The sequence below is a fragment of the Bombus terrestris genome, chromosome 6 (genome assembly GCF_910591885.1).
Source record: "Bombus terrestris chromosome 6, iyBomTerr1.2, whole genome shotgun sequence".
Classification (NCBI taxonomy): Eukaryota; Metazoa; Arthropoda; class Insecta; order Hymenoptera; family Apidae; genus Bombus; species Bombus terrestris.
In genome coordinates, this window is record NC_063274.1 from 2,825,149 (window position 1) to 2,831,148 (window position 6,000).

General features: G+C 38.8%; 1 protein-coding gene across 6 annotated transcripts in view; it reads right to left on the reverse strand.

Moving 5' to 3' along the window:
• Positions 1-4,756, reverse strand: part of LOC100645195 (protein NDRG3) — a 34,100-nt gene extending 29,344 nt beyond the window's left edge. For 4 of the 6 annotated variants that reach the window (XM_048406546.1, XM_048406544.1, XM_048406543.1 and 1 more), the window contains exon 1: positions 4,367-4,756. The gene's annotated coding sequence lies outside the window, so the exon portion shown is untranslated. The remainder of the gene's footprint in view (positions 1-4,366) is intronic. The other 2 variants (XR_001098778.3, XM_012309307.3) reach the window with 1 other exon arrangement.
• Positions 4,757-6,000: the final 1,244 nt, after the last annotated feature.

The window sequence follows — 6,000 nt, forward strand, 5'->3', positions numbered from 1 at the left end:
TAAAGCAAGGCGATTCGCTTCGCGATTAACCGAATCGTTAAATAATCATATATAAATATACCGATAGAAAGATTTAATCAAAATTTTAGTTTGTTTATAGTATTTCTTTTTACCTATATATTTAGACGCAGATAGTTTACGTGATACGAACCATGTTAAGCAGGTATATTTTAATATGAGCTTGACTTTAGTTTGAAATTCGGAATTTATAGTGCCAGTCATAGAGCAAGGGTGCTTATAATTCGTACCTCGTTGGAACGCGTACTTACGAGAGGAGAATTTTTCGGTTGAATTCCACAAAAATGTGCTTACCAAGTCAAAGTATGGATTTATGTATATCAAGTATAGCATATATATATAATTAACTCGTGTAATTCTTTTGTTCTTGTTTTCAGCCTGCTTTTATTAACGCCCCGATGCCTAATTTTCTTAATTACTCCGTTTTCCCCGTTAATTCATTTTCGCACGGTAATTTCCTCTTTCAAAAAAAAAAAAAAGGAAAAAGAAGAGAAAAAGAATGCAGGTACATCTCGTTTAAATTACTTATATTCGAAATCATTTTACAGAATATTAGTGACAGATATTCGTAATACCGTTTTACTTTTTTTTATATATATATATAATCCAACTTCATTATATTATATGAATATTTGTTAATTATACTTATTAATTATTAATACTTCATTAATACTTATATGAGGTTTTTATTCGTGATTCGACTCAAGTGAACTTTCCGCACGTACAGCTGTATCCACCGACGTTCTCATCTTAATGTATTCAAAATCGAGCAAAACCAAACGCGGTCGAAAGGTATGAATAACACTACAGTCGCTCATTAATGCTGTACATCAAGGATCGTTGGAAGTTCGTGACGTCATTATATAGGAGAAAGGACAACTACACCTGTCGTTACTCGGTTGCAATTGCCATTATGTTTCCGATGACTCAACACCAACCACTGCTTATTCCAAACACCATAACTAAATGAAAGCAGGCAGACTGTTTCATAATTACTCGAACTGTTATGCACATATTCACGCATGAACATACACCGATACAAAAATTGAATTGAAATTGCAGAATTTAATCGTTAGAATTTATTTCCATGGTTATTTTTATCGTTTTTTTTTTCTCGTTCGTGTTTAATCACATATGAAAGAATTTCATTGAAATTGTAGGATTTACTTCTATCATTTTCTATCGTTGTTTCTATAGTTGGTGTTTTTATAACGTAACGTCTTTAATTCGATAAATTAGAGAGGAACGACGAGACTGATGTTGTCTGCGTGCACCTGTCTATTCTTAATTGACGTTCCTTAATTGGTTTCTAGCTAAGAAAGGGACAGATGTTGCGCTTTCAGAACTAATAGGACGTTTCCTGTGTACGCCCTTCCTCGATTCCAGATCTCGATACACTTCTCGAGATTACGGGATCGCGTCTAAATCATCTAACGCGATATCTTCATCTTTTTTCCGAACGTTTGACATTTCCATTAATGTAGAAAGGCTCTTTACCTACGAATAGAATCGTTTTGCCATTACCTCGTCGACAAGTCTCCGCGAAACAAAACAAGAAAACAAGACAAGGAAGAAAGATAGGTGTCAGGAAACATGGCTCGGCATGCACAAAATTCAATGACTTAGTCATTACACATCGAGACATTCATGCGTGGCCGCATGCCAATTGCAAGGTGCAACGCTTGTGCGCCTTTGTGAAAACACGCAGATGCTGAGAGAGAAGCGAAAACGGTGATCAGTGGCCGTGCCAATTCGAAATGGTTACGAAATTGCTCGACTGTGTACGAAAACATTTTCAAAATTCGAATGATCACACGGTTTACTGATTACACGCTTCGCCGGTGATTTTGGACGTGTATTTGCACATGTATCCGAGAAAACAGGCACGTGCATGCAGAAGTTGTGAATAAATAAAAAGCCTGATCGAAGATTCGATGTTCGATCGATTTTTATATTTTCCTTATTATTTTGTTACGTGAGACCTCTTGCATAATAATTTGGTAACTAATATTAGTGAATCAACAAGGGTTAAGTCGTAGGTTGTAAACTTTTATTTAGGCTTTTGCCAAGTAATTTTTACGATTATTCTTAATTAAACAAAAATTATTTAAAACAATTTATTGGTATTATTAATTTACAAGTTTTTAAATTTTACGTCGAATACTATAATCACGAATTTTAATTTGTAAAATGTACTCGCAGAACTTGTCACCTGTCCTCCCGATTTAAAATATTCTATTTGACATTTCGAATCTGAAGAAAACTGCAGTTATATCATTTTCTTTCTGCCATTTCTTTTTTCATTCAATTTATAATATTTAAGCGTAATTGTCTATGAAAGAATCTATGAAAAATTTATGAATCTATGGAAAATAAAAGAATGCTAGATAGAACATCTTAATTAAAGTGGATAATTCTCATTAACAAATTTCTTATGGTTGTCTAAGAGAATTTATTAGTACAGATAATTTATAATTTTACAACTTTATATTGGATCATACAATTGTACGCTTGTTTTATTACCAAACTTCTTCTATCATGTATGACGAAATTTGTCAATACTGTTAACTCACACTTGTCAAATTTTACTAATAATATTAGTTCAATTATACAAGAGGACCACGAATTCATTTCGTATCTCATTATTTGCGTTTGGACGAATTCGCATGATGTCGAAGCGACGATAACGATCGATAAATTATACCCGGGCTGGATGTCGCGAAGAAAATAACGCCTCGTAACGCAAGCGTTTAATCCGGTCGACGCGACCCGCTTCGCTAAAAAGAAATTTCTTTTCTACGATGTCCCGTTATTGACCGTAAAAACGAAAGCGTAAATCACTTTTTACGAGCACGACCCTCTTCGGAACACCAAGGGGTATTAACGTGGCGATTTGACGGTCTTCCTGTCAATTAGAACCTCCACTCACCAAGAAATTTCTTTCTTCGACTACGAAGACCGTTATATTGTGCATTACGCTCGTGACCATCGAGTTCTCGTAACGTGATATAGAAAAAAAAAAAAAAGAAAGCAAAAATAAAGTCACGACGTTTCAGGGTAAGATTATAAATATACAATTTAAACGCGCAATTGGTTTTTCATTTTATCGGAGCTCCTCGAAGTTCTATAAATTCTTTAACCCGATAAAAGTACGCGGCATATTACGATTAAAAATGGGATCACTTGTCCCTTCGATAAACGTTACTTGAGGTAAATACTTGATTTTAAACCTTGCTGTAAATATAAACGCATACGTTACAAGCATAGCCCGAAGAATTTATATTTCGTGGTTGACGCGCGTATGGGAAAATAAATCGATAAGAAAGAAGATCGTAAAAAGCTCGATACACGTATGTAGATTGACGAACGAAAATAAACCGATTTCCGTATTAAAGAATGACCCCTGTTTGTTCTACGGCCCGTTAATTTGATATTCGAGCGTAGCCGTGAAATCCCATTAAACTTTTATCACGAACAGGAAGACAGTCGTAAATATTACAAGCTATCGATGAAACGTTCGATTCCAACCTCTCCGATCATTCTCTCGAGTCGTTCGATTAAAATTACTCCACAAACATGTACGATGCGTCGTATAACTTATATAAGCTTCGTACGACCGTGGAAACCTAAACTATGGGGATCAGCTGCGGTCTCCGACTCGTATATGCATCTACGTGTGCGTGTGTGTCCACGCACACGTAGGAATTTTTCAAAGACAGAAACCACGGCGATCGTCGTTTTCCCCGAAAGGTAAAATTGCTGCAATAGTAGAAATATATCGGTGCGCGTTTGAATCGTAGCACAGGAGGGTCGTGTATTGATTTTTCGCGTGGATAGCCGCGTGTATAACGTCTAACCTCGTTTCCCGTCGAGTAATCGCATACCCGGGCTACCAGTGTGACGTATCGAGCTCTCGATCGTATCGCTGACGCACTCTTGCGACAGTCAATGTTAAATCCCGTAGTGGCGGGAGCTGGTTTAAAAAACGTAAGGATGAGAATGGAGATTGATGTCGCAAGGTGAAGCTCGACCTTCGCCCTATGACTCATTTCGAGTAACGTCGCTGTCGGTTATACTTAATCGCCACAGTTCATTAAAACAGAAAGAGTCGTGTGAAAATGTGGCGAGGAAATGAACGCCCGAACGCGCGCACATACATACAGACACGGATACACGCACTTACGCGCGTTGAAACATCAGTGATAGAGACGACAAAGACAAACGCAATCGTCATCGATCGGAATGTTATACGTCGCGTTGGGGAATTTCTTTTTATTACCTGTTCGATTCTCGCAAACAGGTCTCGACTAGGAAATTGCGCGTGGTTGGTGCACGACCTGTGACTCACCTCGTCTTGCGCGGCTCCCGCTGCGGAATTCTGGTACCGAAAAAGAGTTGCAGCTTCTCTGCGACTTTCGAACAGGATAGTACGGAAACAGAGACGCGACAGACGATTACGAAGCGTTAGGGATCTTTGCGTTCGCTCTTCTTTCTGTTGCTCGATCCCTTCGCGACAGCTCTCACAGCTAACTCGTGATTTTGTCTTTTCGTTCCTTAACCGACGCGGTGCTCTGACGTAACTTTCGTCGTTGTTCCCTTCTTTTCCTTCGTTTGCCCTTTTTCGTTTCCGACGTGTGACGTGTGAAAACGCACCACGAGAGACAAGACTAACGAGAGACCGTACCGTGTTCTCAAAGGCACCGCACGATTACTATTGGCCCGAATACACGACTCAGACTACAGACTGGTCAATGGGAATGCGCGTCGCTTCGTGCGCGGTGTAGAGCGGATCGAACCGGTTACGGACGGTCTACCGACATCTGGCTGCAAGATGTAGGATCCTGATACAAGAGGGAAAACATTTACCTGACTACCGGCCAACCTTAATCGACCTTGGATAACACCAACTTTTGTTTTATCCCGAAGGGTTTGCTCCGTCGGCTCTGTAGGAATCCATGCTACCTATCGCGCTGTTACTATGTATTTAGTTGCTTTATCAGAGTGGAGTCGCCGTTGCACGTGCTTAGATTTAACGATATATGTATTGCAGATAATTTTCGTTATCTTATATTATATCATCGTGATTATTCTGTTTGGTTAAAAAATTTCCTAATAATATTTTTATTTTGCAAGGAAAACAGATATTTTATAAACGAGTCGAGTAACGTGTTGTAATAACGAAGTATGAACCCTGAGCTGATCGAGAGCTGTACTTACTGTTACGAGATATTCGATGAAGAAATTTGCTACGTGCAGTGTTAAATACGAAGAGAAACCAGATCCATAATCGATCGTTTCTACAACAATTATCGCGAGTCTTAACAGGAACGATCCAGCTAGATCTAGTTCGCAACGACTCGAACGAAAAGCTTCATGCACCGAAGAAAGATTTTGTTAGACACGGTAAACATCCTACGATTTGCACGTTTAATTTATGTCTTATGACACGATATACGTATATTGTCGTAATATGTCGGTTTAAAGTTGATATCTCCTAAACTGCTTTCAAACCTGTCGTATTTCACGCGCTCCAAGATTTGGTCAAACAATTCGAATATAATTTTTTAAGACTTCAATTTCGCTCAGAATTGCGCCCATCATTGTCGTCTCAGAAACGAATTAACGATCAAAGCAGAACAAAGCAAAGAATCCAACCAACTGACGGATGCTCTTTTGTAACCGGTATGCATGAGTAGCCTATACGTACGATTCAACGTAATTCCAAGTCGTATTACGTTGTCGAGCGTAAATCTGAAATTCAATTGCATTCTAGACCGTCACGTTCCACTTTCATCCGCGTCTCTTCCCCGTTGATCAGTTACCATTTACCTCGTTCTCGAGATTAGTCCGCAAGAATCCCAGATCGGTTCGAACACGTTTCTCTTCTCCCTTATTCATTTGTCCCTCTCTCCCTCTTTTCCTTGTTCTTTCCTCGTTCGATCGATGTTGTTTCTCTCTTTCTCCTTCGTAATCGAGTCAAAT